General features: G+C 41.2%; 1 long non-coding RNA gene across 1 annotated transcript in view; it reads left to right on the top strand.

The window, feature by feature from the left end:
* Positions 1-378: 378 nt before the first annotated feature.
* The window catches only part of LOC116653426, a 63,424-nt gene continuing 46,875 nt past the window's right edge, over positions 379-16,927 (top strand). Inside the window, exons 1-2 of the long non-coding RNA XR_004307242.1 lie at positions 379-418; positions 10,986-11,106. This is a non-coding gene — a long non-coding RNA (uncharacterized LOC116653426). The remainder of the gene's footprint in view (positions 419-10,985; positions 11,107-16,927) is intronic.

Raw genomic sequence — 16,927 nt, forward strand, 5'->3', positions numbered from 1 at the left:
TTGAAACTACTTTTGTTTCTTGGTGCTGGCTGTGCCTGTGATTTGTTGATTCATTCCTCTTCACAAGCATTGTATGATCTAGTGATTAAGTGAAGGTAATGACCATAGGCTTTAGCTCTGTATGTTTTACAGAGCAAGAGTTAAAAGCCTTTGAGCTTAGAAGGAGATAAACACATGTATGGGAAATTAGTAATCACAGCCTGAACCTCTGATTAATCAGCTGAGGCAAGTGTAGGGTCAGCTGTGGGAGCACAGGTGAGAGTAATTTAGCTGTGCTCCCGGAAGGGGTGGAGCTTGACCCCACCTCCTTCTAGACCTTATTTAAGGGCTGACCACCACTAAGGCAGCATCTCTTTGAGATTGCTCCCTGGTGGTGATTGCCTCAGTGTTTCCCAGTGGACTGAAGGCATTCATGTTGGTGAGTTTTTCCCTATGATTGATCTTTTGAATATCAGTTACTACCTTTGTATTATTTCATCTTACAATATCTATTACCATTTTTGTATTATTCCACATTACAAAGATGTCTGCTGCCTGAGATCAACTTCTTTCAGAGCATGTTTTTTTCTGATCTGTTATTGTGACAGTTCTTGGTTGAGGAGTGTGTTCAGGCAGCAATAAACAAGTGTGTCCTTGCTTGATCCCTTTGGGCCTGAAGGTCAAAGCCCTTCTTCAGCTCCCCTTCTCTAGAGTAGATGGATTTTCAGCTTGCTATTTGAGTTAATGTGCAAAGTGAATGTAGTATTGTCAGACAGACCTGGAGCTGAGGACCAACAAAGCAAGGTCTGTTCTGTTGACTGTGGATTTTTTGCCTGTATGCCCTGAAAGGTAAGACGAGGATTTAGCCTGAGCAGTAAATTGACAAGGACTGCTGTCAGGAGTGGCTCTTGATTTTGTACAGGAAATTATCGAAGCCAAATTTGTCCTCTGAGTTTGTGCAGTGTGAGGTAAACTTCTTTTTTCCCACTGGAGTCAAACTAAAAGGATCTCATATCGCATGTAGATGAGGTCTAATTAATTTAATTGGAAAAGCTAAGCAAGGCTGTGGTTAGGGTGAGAACAAGAGACCTGCATGGATGAGTCTGGAAACATGCACACTTCATGGTTAAAGATGATGCATTCCTTTAGGGAAGGCATCCAATGCTAATTTATTGTATGAGTGGCAGAGCAAGAGGGCACCAAGTTCTCTTACTTTGACTTTGGATGGTACAATATAGTAGCTGGATACATCCTAGAAACTTATAATTAAAGGTCTCTGCAGAATATATGAAGGTTCTGCTTGAGCTTCCTGCATAATTCTCAGTGAAAGAAGAGAAAAATTCCTTTGAAAGTACAAGAAGTGATGAATCTATCCTCTCTGTGTGTTAGAGCTCCAGCAGAGCTGCCGAGACCTGACATCACTGAAGGGATGTAATACTTGAAGTACAGCATGATCAAATAAAATATGCAGAAACCAAGCACAGCCTTAGGCTCATTTCATTTTAAACAAACAAATAAAAAACTTTAAGGGCTGATTGGGAAGCTGGAAATGGCATAAGGAAAACTGCAGAGAGGAACGAAAGGAGGCCTTTGCTAAAGGATTCCTTGCTGTTCAGAAGTAACCTCTTAGGCAACAACAGGTCACAGGTATTGCTTGACCCAAGCTTATGGATCATCCTCAGTAGTGGACTCTGTTTTTGAGGCTGCAGAGCATCAGAGCCATCTGCTTAAGCCATGCTTTTTGAAATCTACCTGTATGTGTGAACCTGGGTGCAAGTGAAGAAGCTTTGCTGCAGTTGTTAGAGCTGCTCGAGCACAGAGTTGTTTGCAGCTGGCAGAACTGTCTTAGTATTCCAGGAGCAGAAACTTCCCAATTATGTTATTTTTTTGTGTGCTGGTTGAGGTTTCCCATCTTGGTGTAGTAGGATGTACAGCTGGGAGCAGCAGAGCTTTGTTCCAATCAATTTCTACTTGGTCTTCTTTCTACCACATTGCCATTAAAAGACTTTCATCAACCCTTCAGTAGGCTACTTAGTGCTGTCAGTGTGCTTCTGTTTTTTTCCCAGTTGTGTGGGTATTTTTGGTTGGGTTGGTTGGTTTAATGTTTTTTGGTGGTATTTTTTGCATCTTGGAGATGTGTATATATATATATATATATTTTTTTTTTTCCCAAAGAATCAGCACTGGGTACAGTTTGTTCAGCCCTGGAGTTGGAAAGCAAGTGAAAACACTTCACAGGGATACAGAGGATAAAGAAATTTGTTTCCAAGTTGTTCACTTAACCTGCTTCTGTTTTGTCCTTTGCCATCTACCTGGGTAGCATCGCATTCTGTTCCCATTCAGAGATTTCTTCTGAAGTGCGGAAACAGGCATCAGCCTTGTGAAGCTGAGGGGAAAAAACAGAAGAGGATAAGCTGCAGAGAATTGCTACAGTCCCCACTGAAGGTCACTGGCTTTCAGGATTTTATGAGTTATCAGTTGAAGACTGACTTAGCAGTCAGTGTCCTGTCTTAAGGCAGGTGACTGTTAGACTCCAAACTTTTGTGATTAAAACATGTAAGAAATTCTAAAACATGGGGGTTTTTTTTGTTGTTTTTTTTTTTTTGGTACCAAACAACTTCAAAACTGCTTGGCATTTTAAAAATCCAGTGCTGCTAATTCTCTTTCACCAAGGAAAACAGCAGCATTTCATACTTTGTAGACAATGGGAGTTTTATCACTGATGTGTTAAAAGTGTAGTTATGACAAAGCTAAGCTGTTTTGAAAATCCCTCCTTGAGCTCCTGAACTTTAATCTCCTGGTCTTGCAAGTAATGCCTTGTATATCCCTCCAGCCATTCTCTTTCTTTAAAAGATGTGATCCTTTTGAGTAAGCTTGTGCCTCAAATGTGAAGTGGGGAGGAACAGATTGAGAAGTCACCCTTTCATTTTTTCACTGTATTGTCATAGTAACAACAATCTGCCCTTTGTGTAGTCAGTAATGATCGCCATGTGCTTAGCTTTACTTTACAGAGAAGGATGTCACTTTTCTTTTTTTAATCTGGAAGGATTACAAGGCATGAGAATGAATCATGGTGACTTGAAAAACTATAAGTGCAGTTTTGTGCATGGTACCTTTTCTGGTTTGTATATTGTACCAATGGTAGGGAAAAAAAAGTGTAATTACTGCCATAAAGCATGAACTTCCAATCCCTTGAGAAACACAGAAACTGATGGTAGATTTTTAGTGGATGCTGTGATTTTTAAGAGTAGTAACACAGAAGACTTGAAGCCATGGTAACCCTCACTCTTCAGAGATGCTGTAAAGTAAAGCATCTTGTGGTGGATTGGTGACAACAGGGCTTGTTCTGTAAAAGTTACAGCTTCAGCTGAAATAATCATTCTGTTGCACAAGCCAATGCATCAGCCTTTATGTGTGGCCCAGTAAAGGCAAACCCCACTTTGAACAGGAGTATACGGTTACACCTCTGAAGTGGTCACAGATTACAGCTCTCTGATACTGAGAGATACATCTCTCGCAGCTGATCCACAGCTGATGACCTGCAGGTTGTTTCTTTTCTTTACCAGGCCATAAGAGTCCTCATGCAGAGCTCTGAAGGTTAGTGCCATCAGCTTTCAGACAAACCAAGAGAATGGAGGATATGTGCAGTGACACTGGAGCTTCCCTGCTGAGAAGCTCTTGTGGTGTGAAAGGCTGTATGGTTATCTGGCGTTAGCTACCTGTCTGCATGTGCCCAGGAGAATCACCTGTACTGCCACAGTGCTGCCCTTCTGTAAAGCTGCCGTCACAGAGATCAGCCTACTGACATACTAACTATGTCTTGCAGAGGAAGGTGCTCTTCCAGGAGATGTATCAGTGCAAATCTGAAGTCCAGCAGTGAGTTCCCCTGTAGACTTAGTGTATTGTGTGGCTTTTTGCCGCTTGCTTTGCTCAGGATTGTATCCTGGCTCTGCTGAAACAGGTCAGGCTTTCAACTAGGGAGGTTGGTAGGAGAGATTCTGTCTCAGTGTGATAAAAATTTACTGTGGTCCTGATTTTGCCTGGAGCTTCTAGGTGCTAACACAATAGTAATATCTGTAATAATTAGTCATTACAGACAGAACAGCAAAGTTGTTCCAACAGGACTCTACACGAAATTCTTTCTGACATCTATTTGACCAGGTTTATAGACCTCTCCCTAATGCCAAGCTTTTTTTTACAGCCTGATGCACTGGGTTCTGCTGGATTTGAGCAGACATTAGTAGTGGGACTATGAGTCTATGCTGAGGTTTCACAGATGCTCTTTAGTAGCCTGAGGGGATGCAGTCGATGTGGTGTCACTACCTTGGGAAAGGTGGCTCTTAGTTTTCCAACAGCATTCAAATGAATCTGAGTGATATTAGTGTTTTTTTTGACACTTTTTTTTTCCTGGCAGCAGATGGTGGTGAATGGAAAAAATGCAGTTATTTCAGATGTGAAGGCTTACGTCAGTCTGAAGCTACAATGCTAGTACAGAAAAACATCAGTAGTTTTAAAACTCAGAAATTACTGCTTAGTCTTACTGTGTTGTTTTCTTTTTTTGTAGATATACCGAAATTGCTAGAAATGTGAACTAACCTCTGAGGCTTTTCCAAACCGATAGTGGTGGTCAGCTTCTGACTGGTGATCCAGTGACTGAAGAGTTTCAAGCTTTAAACTTACAGGATTATTTTATCTTTTATTTTTTTGGCCTTTTGTTGCTTATTAAGGTGCATATTTTACTGTGCAGACAATCTGTATTTGTGTGCTGTTGTCATGGTTGCATAGGTATGGACTTTCCCACTCTCCAAGACTGAGAAGAAAGCTAACAGCACTTTACTGAGCACGTATAGTCACAAAGGAACACGACTGCTAACACGGTGGGATCCTATTCTTCCTTTTTTGTTCTCATCCTGAGCCCCTTTTCCTCAGTTTCTGCATGCGTCTGTGTTGCACACTCCCTGTGGGGAGTTCCTAATCTATTTAGTGCTGACCTAAGTGTTGATACCAGTTAGAGTGTTATCACTTAGATAAACAGCAGAGGCAGATCATTACAGAGCTGTTGGCAATCCACCTTTCATCTCCTTCTTCCATTTCATTATAAAACCATATGTGACCTTCCCAGCTTTGTTTTCCCTTCACCATTTCTCACCAATCTTTTTTTTCTTCTTTATGTCCTTGAATCTCTAGTTCTTTATATCTTCCTCTGCTGCTTCCTAAGCTCTTCTAGTGAATCTTCTTTCATTACATTCATGTGTGCTTTTATGGGTAAGACTGGGTCAGGAAGCACAGGCTAGGTCAGTGTAAGAGAGGTTTAGAGGATGATTGAGGTGCTGTGAAAGACCTAGGATGACCCTCTAGAGCTGCAGATGCCTCTTCTGTACCTGTGATTTCAGATCTCAAGGCAATCTGAGTCAGTGAACCTGCTCCATTACCATCAGTGGTGACAGCGGTTGAAACTGTGTGGTGAGTCACTTCATGTGGACTGTTTTGGCATTTTGTTTTGGTGCTTGGTAGTAAAATAAGCATGTGCTTAGCAGGACCCAGCGAATTTGTAATGTTCTGTTACCCACGTTGTCATGGATAAGGAAGGCAGTAGAGGTGGACCAACAAGGATGTAATATATAGTAAGGGCACTGATGCTTCCAGTGAGCTGTTGCTGTGGAAATGCTGAGTCGTGGTTTGAAGCAGTGATTGGCCAGCTGGTGGGAAGGCAGGGGCAACCCAGGGGAGCTCAGGAGCATGCAGTGCAACTGAGTGACCAAGTGGGATGGAGCCAGGATCCACCCCTTCCAAGACCTCATTTAAAGGCTGGCAGTGGAAGCAAGGATATCTCTGTACCTGAGTCTTTCTGAAGGTAGGCAAGTTCTTTCCTTTGTTTCTGTGCCTTGCTTGCTGCAGCCTAGGACCTTGCTACTCTGGTAATGGTGCACCTCCATTGTGTTACAGCTGTGTATGACTTTTGGAGGCTAAGGCAGCTGCCCTGGCGTCACTAGCCAGAAAGGCATTAAATGGCATCTGAAACAATGATAGGAAACAGCCAGACTTGTGGTCGAGTGGATGGGAAGAGCAAAGAACTCCGCCCTTTAGTTTTTGCATCCGAATGGCTCGTGCCGTCATTCGCATAGGGGGAGACGCAACTGGTTTCTAGAAGTTTCCCGGCCCCTCCCAGCCCGCGGCAGGTGCCGGCCCTTTGTGATGCATCAAAGGGGAGGTCGGTGGCTCTCGTGCCCCAGACGGTCGTTTCTTGTGCTCCCAGAAGCTGGAGGGTACGAGTCTGCCTTTTCTAATGCAAACGGCATCTTTTACGGTATTCTCACCTTTGCTATGTTAGCTGTGCTCTGCTTTCTTTGGACTGGCAAAACTATGGAAGAAGTGAAATAGTATTTTTTTTTACTCTTTGTTTAATCTTAGGCAGGTTAGAGTGACTGTAGTGAATGTGTAGGTATGTTTGTATCTGTAGTCTCAGTGCTGTGTTCGGCTGGCTCTGTTAAGCCATAGAAAATCCTCATAGGCTTCAGACCTTGAAGGTCTAAAACCTCCATTTTTACCAAGCATTCAAGCCTGATCTGCAGTTTAACTATGCAAAGCTGTGAAGAGCCATAGAAAAGAAACTCCGGGTGTTTCAGATTTCTTTTCTCCAGAAACTTACCCCTTTTCCTATTGATCTGAAAGGGAGAACTTTTCTTGTGTTGCGTGAGTGCATTTGTTTTTGTGAAGCTGAAAGCTGAGCTACTCTGCCTATGGAAACCTGTAGAATAGGTGAAAAAATGTTTGTTAGTGAAAGGTGAAAGAAAATAACGATGTTTACCAAGTGTAGATGCTCGGGAGGAGAGAGAAGTACTTCGAAATGAAGGGTCAAAATAGTACATTTTAAGCTTCTTTGACTATTTTCATTTCTTCTGGCTTTTAACCCCTAGCTGTGCTTATCAGCTAAATTTAATTTGAGCTTGCAAGCACAGACAAACGCTATATTTTAAACCTGTATTACTTGGTAGCTGATTTTATAGTCACATGGAGAGTGTTGTCTGGCAGTTAGCAGCATAACGGAGCTCACAGCACCTTCAGAAATATGTTTTGAAACTGAAACTTGTTCTGCATTTGAGCCACCTGCACTGCTTCAAAGAGACCCTCATTGTGGCTTATACCCCACCGTATTTACTGTGACTGTTTCAGTCACAATGGGCCTGTTCTCGCCCCATTGTTTCCACATGCTCCAGGAACGAGAGGGAGTTGCTGGGAAAGGAGAGCAATTCAGGGTTCTTTGCTTTAGTGTCATTGCTTTGTTACACGTTCTGATGTTTGTTACGTGAGGTGGAAGGAGCCTGACTTGATTTCAGTGTCCTTCTGTGATGCTGCCTGTTTTGGGCACGCTGCTTTTGGCTTCTTGCTGTTGCTTCCCACACCCTCATAACACTGTGTGAAGTGCTTTGCCAGACAGGCAAGTTTGTGTTTTGTTTCATGGAACTTGAATGAAGCTGAAGGAAGACTATAAAAAAGAAGGCATAGCTTAGAAGGAGGCAGAGATGCACACTTGTTTCTTGTGGGTTTGTTTCTTGAGAGACACCTGTGTGGGTTCTCTGATGCCTATTCGGGGAGCACTAATGGTACAGTCTTTCCTTAGCCAGTGTCCTAAACTCTCTTTGCCACCAATTCCTGCAAAAAGCATAGACTTTTTGAGGACTTCTGTTTCTGGCCAAATGCAGTCAAGATTGTCTAATGAGCCTGTAATTAGCAAAAGAAGACAGAAAAGTACACTCACAACATATAACTGGGATATCAAGCTACAAGGCAAACCTCTAGTAAACATGATCATATGAGGTAAGGAGGTAGATTGCCAGAGGGTGTGGGAGGAGAGGGGGTGAGATGGTTATTATCCAAGCAGTGTGTGTGGATGCCTCATTAGTGTGTGGGAAACTCTTAAAATTCAGCTTTTATCAGGGAATGAAATTGGTTATTAGAAGAAGACTGTGATTCTGAAACTGCTTTGCTCCCTCTTGTGTCCCGTGGTATGACTAAGGGGCCTTGCCAATAGAGAGAAAAATTGAGAGCTGGACTCTCAGTTATTAAAAGCTCCCTGTGGCTGTCAGCACTTCAGGGTTCTGATGCCAGCGAGGCTTCCAAATTGATTTAGAATCAAATGAAATAGTGGGGAGGGAGAGGAGGAGGCATAAATATTTTTCCCTTGCTAATTTATTTCCCCTTTTCAAGCATGAGCTAATGCAGTGGAGAGCAATGCAGCTAAAGTGAGTGCATTCACGGGGAGCTTCGTGCTGTGTTGCTCAGAGTTTGGGTGGAAATTGCTCATTGGACTGTTAGGTCAGCCTGTTCTTTCCTCCTCCTGAAGGCTCTGGAAACTCACAAAGTGGAGTAATGAATACAATTTCAGTCAGCTGTGCATGTAGTAAAGGCTGCATTCACTATTGTGACTGTGAGTTAGGGCCTACAGTTGGAAAAGCAAAGGCTGTATGGGGGGGGGGGGGAGGGACTAAGTAAAATGATGGATATCTATCTATACTGGTGAGGCTTTCAGCATTACTGATAGCCCTCTCTACCAGTTGCTTCTTTAAGAAGTGAGAAGGCTCTTCATGGTTAGGTGCACCACTGGGTAAGGCCTCACTCTATACTCTTTTTACTTCAGAGACCCTTTCTGTGCTGCATCTTCTTTCTTTTAGATGTAGTAATGCAGTTATAGTTGTGAAGTTCCTCGTATTTTCCTGTGATGCTCTACTCCTGCAGAGACTTCTTCATGGCCTGCATGTTCTAAATGAAACTCATTTTGATGCATCTTCCATCTGCTTAAGTGTTGCCCATAAATAACAACATATTACAAAATTGCCTTCTTGTCAACACGCAGATTGTTTATGTGTCATTTCCTCTATCCTTTGTGTTGCTGTAACTTCAGAAGGAAGGAGGATTTATTGGTATAGCAACATTTGGGAATGAAACCAAATCCTACGGGGGTATGAAATAAATATAGTCACTTTTCGGTACTACATTTTTATTTACTTTTTACAAAATATCTTCTTTCTTTGACGGCTTTGTATGTCGCCATGTGGCATCCACTCATTTTGCAGTATCATCTGTTATTTAGGATCTTGCATTTCCAGAGTATGTTTGCAAGCTGTGTGTAGAACTGTGAACCACTATTTTTGACTGAGAGCTAATCTTTAATTTCCACTTACTATAAACTAATCTTGAATGCCGTTGAGTGTCATAGAGAAGGAAGGGCTTTATCACTTTAAAGTGCAGGTGAGAGATTGGTCAAAAGCTGTGTTAGAAGACTGAGGGGCTGAATTGCTCTAGTGATTAAGTGCTTTTGTTCACAAAGAGGTTTCAAGTAGATGTGATGCGCAGCATAGGGACACGCCATTGGGTGTAGTAAAGTTGAAGACCTGAGTTTGTGAGACTTGCCCCTTAGGCATGCAGTAGCAGGGCTGCCCTTGATGCAGGATGATCTTTCTCTACATGTTTATTTCATAACATACCTTTTTTGTTTCTTAATGAGGGTAAGGATGTATGTGCTAGAGCTCATTCCACACCTCCAAATGCTCTTCCAAGACCATTTAATTAGGAAGTGAAATACTTACCTTTTGCCATCCTTATGTACAAGGGCATCATCTTCCCATTCTACAGAATGTGATTATGGTAAACAGGCCAGGCATCTACTTTTTGGAGGAAGGACCTCATCTGAATGATGAATGCTTCTGTGCTCAGACTTCTCACTTGAAACTGGAGAGATTTAATGATGATGCAAGGGCAAAAGCTGCTGTGTGAGATATGCTGCTGTTTCCATGTAGTCGTGAGTCATCTTTGAGATGTACTGCTAGCAGTTTGATCATACATATGAGAAATTCCCAGATTCTGCTGCTGTAACTTTTTCTGAGGAGGCTTTAGAATGCATGTTTGCCTTCAGGTCTAGTTGACTTTTCTTTGAAGAACTGACAGCACAAACGGTTGAGGTGTTTGTTTTTTATTTTGAAATTATTTTCCTGATGTTTATTGAGCTGTTTTGGCTTTAGTACTGCTACACTTTGCAGTTACTTCTGAGAATGTGTCCGATACTGGCTTAACTCTTTTTTTCCTGTTCAGATCTGTGGTAGACCTCCCAGAAAATCCCACTCTTTATTTCCTTTCCCTTGAGTCAGAGCTCACTTATACAAACATATACATAGATTTTTCTTGCATGCATGACTTAGTTTCTTCAAGGAGAGTTGATATTTGAGAGAAGGATAGAAAGATTTGGGTTGTTAAAAAGATCGGGCTCTGCAGAGCACAGGGACTGAAGGTGCAATTTGGCTTCTGCTGTGTAGGATGGGCATGTGTCCTGTGTAGGAACCACAGGTCTCATGCAGAGTTTGCAGTGACCCAGAGAGCATAGGAGGTCTAGCCGAAGACATGTGAAGGAAGAGCAAGCAGAATTACTTTGGGGAGTTTTGACTAGCTGTATTTATTTCTAATGAAGTGTTGATTGGTCTTTTGATTTGTTTGCACTTCAAAGATCACTTTCTGGAGTGTTTGTTGTTAAAAGCATAACATAAACATTCATTTGTGGGACACTTAAGATGTCTCCGTTTTTGTACCTGTCCAAATGTGTTCAATGAAATTAGGTTTTTTAACTGAACTTATGCTGGCCAGAAAGTAAGGAGGTATTGTAATTGTAAGAGGTAAAACCTTGATGTACAAATGTTTATTAACATTACAGAAAATACTGTGCTTGTAGGAAGAGTTGATTCCCTCCCAAAACTCGATCTCTAGAGGTCCCTTCCAACCCCTACAATTCTGTGATTCTATATGTGGTTTTCTTCCTGCATGCAAAGAATAAGGTATGTGTTATGTAATCTGAACAACCATGAGAAAAAGGAACATGGATATGCTTTCCTAATCAAATGATGAATAATTATAAAGCTTTCTGACTATGGATGAATTTGCCTTGATTACTTCTTGCTTTCTACGTGTTCTCATTGGGTATGATTTCATGATAATGTTTTGTTTGTTTGTCTTTATAGAGAATCCCTGTCTCAGCCTGAGCTCAGAGAGCACTTGCAGAACTGTTTCCTGTTGATTGTGCTTTTTGGAATCCGTTTTTATACATCTTCAACTGTGCACTGTCTTTATCTTGCTCTGAAGGTAAGATGGTAATTTTCCAGTCATTGCATTCGTTGTTTCTTAGAGGAATGCTGAACTCTAATTGAATTAGTTTAATTCTGTAGCTGAGATCCAGTCATAGATGGGATCAGGCTGGAATTGGTAAGAATGCTTGTCCTGAATATTTGGCTGTGTAAATTTGTTTTCTTTTCTGGTGTGAAACTGCAGTCTCTGGGCAGCAGCAGCAGTTGTACATGATCTTCCATGACTGGGTATTCCAACCTGCGTTTTCAGAAAGTGAGAGGTGTATTGTTAAAGATCCAGCAGAACTTGCTGGTTGCTAAATGTGATAAAGATGTAAATGTAATGTCTGGAGCTACTGACTTGCTGCTAGCCTTTTCATGCCACAAAGTGGTAATGGTACTAAGGCTGAAAATTGTAAGATCTGTAATTCTGTTGTATTTCTGAAATACAGCTTGGTTATTGAGTGTGAAAGGGTGGTATAGTTATGTGCTACTTGGATATTTGTAATTCATGTGTCAGTACAGCAATGTTGCCAGCTCTGAACCTTTAGTAATTTTTGGTACTGGTAATAGTATATTTGCTAACAAGTCTCTGCCAATGGTTTGTTTAATTTTCTGCAGTTCTTTATGCTCTGTCAGGTGTTTGACTATACAGGAAGTAGTGGTATTAGTTCAGAGCCCTATCTTGTGCTACTCCTGAAGCAGCACCCTTTCTGATGCAAGACAATAGCCACATAGATTAATGTGGTTGTTCTCAGCTATTTCCTTAAGCAGAGGTATTTTCCACAAGCCATTGGTCTGTGCTTCACTTCTTGTGTTATGTCTGTTGATGGATGGTCAGGACTTGGTGCTTTGGTTCTTTCATGATAACGAAGAACAACAAAATTGCACTCTTCCAGTGTTGGGATGGAGGCAGAGACAGCATTCTCTGAGGTCCTATTCAAGTATGTTTTACTTTCAACTATGAAACCTATGCTGCCTGGAAAAGCGGAGGCATCCCTAGTGCAGCAACCAACAACTTTGAGTATGCAATTTTGTTAAACTGCTGTTGTTCAAACTTTGACCTTTCTGGTTCTTTAAACTGTGTCTATTTTGGAGAAGGTTAGATAAATGAGAGGTCTCCTAATATATGCTTAGACACAGATCTCAGTGGGATGCGGCTCTCACTGTTTCATAGTGTGAAATGTGTAACATAGGTAGACTGGTGCATTCAGTAAAGCCACTGCTTTATTGATCTTTGTAGTCCAGGACTTCTATGCTATATGTTACAGGCTGAACCTGGTGCTTGGTAGCAGATTCTCTCCTATCTCTGTAAGCCCTGTTGTTTTCCTGCTAAGTGGAGTTATAGTTTGATATGATACAGTGACTTAATGTGTAGCATTTTCTTATCGGTGTTCTAGACTGTTTTACGAGAGAAGTCTGCGTCATTTTGGTTCTATATACGTACTTACATGTACTATTACTAATATCCCTTTATTTACTGTTTTATATTTTTCATTTTCTGTCCCCCATCCCAATGAGGGGGAGTGAGCAAGTGGTGTGCTTGACTGTCTGTTGGATTAAGTCATGAGTTATTGTGCAAAAAAACTAAGATCTAACAAACAGGCTGGTAGACAGAGTCGTCATGATGTGTGTTGTTGCTGCCCTTTTTGAAGTCTTAGTAATGTGAAGTACAAGGAATTTCTCTGCTCCTACTTCCTGGCAGCTAAGGAGATATGTCTGCTTTCTCTTACTGTTCTCTATCAGTGCAGAAGTTAAATCTTGTAGAAATACTTTGATAAAATGCAGTGCAGAGGATCAGGAGCCAAGACTGGATGTATTTAGTACAAAGTGAATGTGAGTGAAACTAGTTTCCTTTGTTGCATCAACTTTAGAGAACTGAACAATTGACTTCAGAAAGCCATTGCTGTTGTCTTTTGACTCTTTAGAAATGGCTTCGGGAGACATTATCATTCAAGCATTTGATAGAGGTCTGATCTCTGCTTATGGACTACTGATGCATAACACAACTGATATGTATTAAAACACGAGATGAATTTTCTGCTCAGCCACTCTCCAGTTTATTGTAGTAGAAAACTGTACTTGGTGTTACATTGTTTCTTTTGTTGCACGTTGTTACATTTCCAGTGTTTGAATTAAGGTTACAAATTTCTAGGGTTTAGGTATGACAGCACAACCTTGGAATTATTTTAAGATAGTATGGCAAGTAATAGAGGTCCCATATTTATATTGGGTAATAAAAAAAAGCCTATAACATTTAATATGGACACAGAAATATTATTATGACTTTGCAAATCCTTGCAGGGTAAGAATTTCCTTGCAAGGCTTTCTGTCCAAAAGCAACATTTAGCAGTAGTGATGTCCTCTCTGAGGTTCAATATGCCACTGCAGTTTTGTCTTAAGTGATGGTAATGGATGGAAATTATTTAAAACAAAAAATTATTGTTGGCTTACTTTCAATAATGTAGGAAGCTGTTAATAACTGTGACTGCTTGAATAATTTATAAGATGCATTTCAGTGTTTTTTTTTCACACTAGTTATTTGATCATTTCCCTTGATTATTGTTGTTTATAATTACAGTGGTGCCAAGAGGATCAAATTAAGATGAGGGTCTCTTACTCTTTATGCCAAGTAAATAGATGTTTTTCATTGCTGGGCAAGCTTCGATCTGAGCTGCTATGATAGGGGAAAGACGATAAGCAGTTGGATCAGGGACACTGCAAAGTCTCTGACAGAGATAACTCTCATCTTTTAGAGTCTTTCTTTAGCCCATTGTCTGTTGGGCCACATTTATCTAACTACTTCTGTTCTTTTCACATGTGATGTGACATATCTGCTTCTGCTTCATTCACACCTGCTGCTCAGCAAGGAAGGGGAGCTCAGATGTGTCTCAGTCCTTAGTACTGGAATGATGGATTAGAGATTTGTCTTTAATACCAAGAATGATAGTATTTAATGATACTGGTAGGTCTAAAAAGAGAACGTTTCTTGCAAATAAGAGTGAGCATGAATCTGTGAAGGCTAGGATGTGAGGATATTTTAACACCTTTTCCTGAAGCACTTAGCCTTTGGCAGGACTTCACCTTGAATCTGGGATTGAAGAGCTTTGGTATGGGAAGTGGTTCTTAGGCTGAATGTGGCACAACTGAGTGAGGTTTCAGATTCATGTAGGGACTTTCTACAGCCCTGACAAGAGCAACTGTTGAAACTGTATAATTACACTTCTGTGCTTTTATTTTACTCACTGTAGTTTGTTATCTTGATGAAATTTATGTACGATGTTTGCGATTGGAGTTTGTGAATTAGATAAATTATGCAATTGCTAGTGTTGTTTGATAGGGCATCTTCTCAGTTACAAGTGACTATTTTTTTTCCTATGTAGTCACCACCATTAGCTATGCATTTTCACCAGCAGTTATCAAGAACTTGGGGCTGTGCTTGTAAAAATAAAAGAAATCTGCATGTTGGAGGTGACCTGCTGTTGCTGAAGCACACCATCTAAAATGTAACTATGAGACACTTCACTTAATACTTGGAAAATTAACCTTTAAACTTTTTTCATCTAAGATCGTTCAGCAAAGAAAGAAAGGTACTCTAAGATTCACTTGACCTCCTAGTTGTTTTCAAAGTTTCTTCTGAAATTAAATCACACCAAAAAAGCTTCTTAAGGATGAATTTTGAAGGCCAAGCACTCAATTTCCATGACCTGAGAAAGATGCACTTTTTTTGTGCATGTTTCATTGGATATGCCAAGTTGCAAGGGGCCTACAAAGATTGAATCCAACTCCTGACTCTTTGCAGGTCTACCTAAGAATTAAACTTGCAGGTTTGGTGTCATGACCTCTGCCCAGGAGAGTCTGTTTCAGTGCCCAATTAACCTTTGCTGAGTAATCTTCCTCTCATCCATCTGACCCAGGTTTGCGCTCTTCCCTTCCCTCCCCCTTATGAGAGAGCTGTAGGCTGTGGTGAGGTCTCTTCTTAGTCTCCTCTGGGTCAAACAAACCAATGAACTTCATATGACTTGTCCTCTAGGTCTTTGCAAGAATCTGAGTCACAGAGAATTGTAGGGGTTGGAAATGTTTTCAGGAGATCATTCAGTCCAACCCTGCTGCTTAAACAGGTTCCCTACAATAGGATGCGTAGGTGGGTGTCCAGATGTGTCTTGAGTATCTCCATAGAACAAGACTCCACAACCTCTCTGGACAACCTGTCCCTGTGCTCTGTCCCTCTTATGGTAAAGTTCTTCCATGTGTTTATATGGAACTTCCTATGTTCAGGTTTTTAGCCATTGCTCCTTGTCCTGTTACGATGCACCACTGAGAAGAGCCTGGCCTCATCCATTTGCCTCCCATTCCTTTTAGATAAATCTTAAACATTAATTGGTTGCCCTCTCAGTTGTTTTTTCCTCAGGCTGAACAGACCCGGGTTACTCAGCCTTTCCCTGTATGGGAGATGTTCCAGGCCCTTTAGTCCTGTGTGTTCCTCTGCTGGACTCCTTCTAGAAGATCTGTGGGTTTTTTGGTTTTTTGTTGTTGTTGGTTTTTTTGGTTTTTTTTTTTTTCCTTTCAAACTGGGGAGTCCAGAACTGGACATAATATTCTAAATGTGGCCTCATGAGGGCAGAGTAGAGAGGGAGAGTCACCTCCCTTGACCTGCTGGCAGTGTTTCTTTTTTTTTCTCTTAAATGCACCCCAAGATACCAGTGGCCTTCTTGGCCACAAGGGCACACTGACTCATGGCCCACCAGTTGTCCTCCTGGATCATCCTTTTTACCCTTTTTGAAGAATAAAGTGACACTGTATTCTCCAGTCTCCAGGTACTTTTCTTGTTTGTCAAGGCCTTTCAAAGATGATAGCAGTTCAATAATCACCTCTACCAGCTCTCTTAGCACACACGGGCGCTTCTTGTTGGGGTTCATGGATCTATATCCATTTATTTTATTTTATTTTTTTTTGGCTAGATGTTCTCTGACCAAATTCTCCTTGACCAACAGGAAGTCTTCCTTTCCCCAGGCTGTCTCTCTTACCTCCAGGATCTGGGATTCTTATGCTTGGGATTCTTGAGGGCTTGTTACATTAATGACCAAAGCAGAGAAGGCATTCAGTGAGCTTAGAGGAAGTAGAGTTTAAGTGTCAAGCTTTCATGGTCCCCCTTGCTTTATGTTCTAGACCATGAGATAACTCCAAATAAGTCTTTAAAGAGGTCAAAGTTAGCTCTCCTGAAGTCTGGGGTAGCAATCCTACTTGTTGCTTTGCTTCTTCTGTATGAGGTCTTGAACTCAGCCATCTCACAATTGCTGCATCCTGAGCTGCTCCCAACCTTCACATCCCCAACCAGCCCTTCCTTGTTAGTAAGAACAAGGTCAAGAACTTTTCACCATCTTCAAAACCCTTCTTTGGATGCTCTCTAATAGTCCTATGATGTTCTCCTTATATTGTGGTGCTCCAAACTGTGCACAATACTCAAGATGAGGTTCCAAAAACTCAGTAATAGCGGAGATTCCATGTTTCCCTGTGAAATCTCTTTCACTCCTTCAGTGATTTGAAGCCCTCTGGTTCCTGTTGCAATAAAGAATATAACTAGGAATGCAAGGTTCTCTTGGGGCTAAAAGCTGGTTTCCCCTCCCCCCCCAAGTGCGGATGTGTCTATAATGTGTTTATAATTTGGAGAAGGACTACCAGGTGTTTATGCTGTAAGGGACTGCAGGAATGTTTTGCTGATGGAGAGATTAGTGTATGTAATGCAGATGGAAATTGTCTTTTTCTTCTAAATATATCTTGATGTTTGAAGGATTAAACTCTGATTTTTATTTTAATTAATTTTAATATATCCCTCTTCT

The sequence above is a fragment of the Coturnix japonica genome, chromosome 4, assembly GCF_001577835.2.
Source record: "Coturnix japonica isolate 7356 chromosome 4, Coturnix japonica 2.1, whole genome shotgun sequence".
Classification (NCBI taxonomy): Eukaryota; Metazoa; Chordata; class Aves; order Galliformes; family Phasianidae; genus Coturnix; species Coturnix japonica.